At 41.0% G+C, this 1,381-nt stretch overlaps 1 non-coding gene across 1 annotated transcript; it reads left to right on the top strand.

The window, feature by feature from the left end:
• Positions 1–1,055: 1,055 nt before the first annotated feature.
• LOC142171346 (small nucleolar RNA R71) lies at positions 1,056–1,161 on the top strand. The gene has a single exon (XR_012700918.1). It is a non-coding gene; the product is annotated as a small nucleolar RNA R71 (small nucleolar RNA).
• The last annotated feature ends 220 nt before the right edge of the window (positions 1,162–1,381 follow it).

Here is a 1,381-nt window from a genome sequence, read left to right as displayed (position 1 = left end):
AGCTCTCTAATTCTTCAAACCTACGGACCGCATAATAATGAGTGCGGACACACTTGATCTCCTACGGCCGCACAATTTTGGCGCAGTCTGCATTCCTTTAGCTGGCCCAAACACTACTCTCTGAATCACCCTTCTGCAGCCGCACTAGAATTGTGTGGTCCGCACTGTTGGCCTTTTTGCCATGTTTTGGTTCTTGTTCACTTTTGACTCCTTTATTAGTTGAATTTGACTTCTTTGGCTCGTTTCCCAATATTCCTACAAGTAAGCACATTTTGTTAGTTTTCGGGAATACCTTTAAGCATTGTTTAGCTAAAATGCAAGTAAAAGAGAGAAAATAAGCAGTCAAAATCCCTACTTATCACCTAACTTGTCTCTCCGGGTTTTGAAAAGATGTGACAAATTATTTGATGACTGCTCCATGGGCGTCCAACCTTTCATCTGTTATGATAATAAAAGTCTTCATTAGATCTTCTAGACTAGGATGATGGGGATGTTGAGGCTGAAACTGCGACCTCGACTGATTCATAAAATCAGGAGCTCCTTGTCTCTGAAATCTGGGGTTGTTTTGTTGCCATACATTTGCCTGAAATCTGGGGTTGTTTTATTGCCATGCATTTGCGGTATCCCCAGGTGAATTCTATGAAAACCCGGGGTGCTTCTGACCTATTGCATTAAAATTATAATTCCTCACAGCAGTCACTTTCTCAGTTGAGGCTTGACACTAATGAGTAGGGTGTCCTCTTCCATATATATCACACGTTGCATGAGGCTCACTTTGTATTGTAGCCAAGGTCAGTTTCCTTTTTTCTTTAGCCATAGCATCAAGTTTTACCTGCACAAATGTATTAGCATCAACTTGGTGAACACCAGTTGATTTTCTTCTTTCAGCACTCTCAGAGGGCCACTGATTTGCATCTTCAGACAACTCATCAAGAATTGTAACTATCTCCTCTGGATTCTTCTTCATCAATGGGCCTCCAACTTCATTGCTCAGTGTTCTACAAGAGGCTGGTGTCAATCCATCCCAAAAGTCCTGGAGTTGCATCCAAAGTTCAATTCCATTATGTTGACACTTTAGAACTATCTCCTTAAACCTCTCCCATGCTTAAAAATAGTCTCAGTCTCTCTCTGGCAAAAGTTATAGAATTCTCTTCTGAACTTGACCGTCTAAGCTGATGAGAAATATTTATTAAGAAATTTTCTGATCATCTCATCCCATGTTCTAATCGATCCTATGCGCAAGCTTCTAAGCCACTGCTTTGTATCATCCTTGAGTGTGAAGGGGAATGCCCTTAGTATACTGCATCTTGTGACACACCATTGTATTGAAAGGTGTTCATAATCTCCTCGAAGTCTATGAGATGTGTGTTTGGATCTTCGT

Source organism: Nicotiana tabacum, chromosome 16 (assembly GCF_000715075.1).
Source record: "Nicotiana tabacum cultivar K326 chromosome 16, ASM71507v2, whole genome shotgun sequence".
Lineage (NCBI taxonomy): Eukaryota > Viridiplantae > Streptophyta > Magnoliopsida > Solanales > Solanaceae > Nicotiana > Nicotiana tabacum.
The sequence above is the reverse complement of the archived record's forward strand: the minus strand, read 5'-3'. Positions and strand labels throughout refer to the sequence as shown.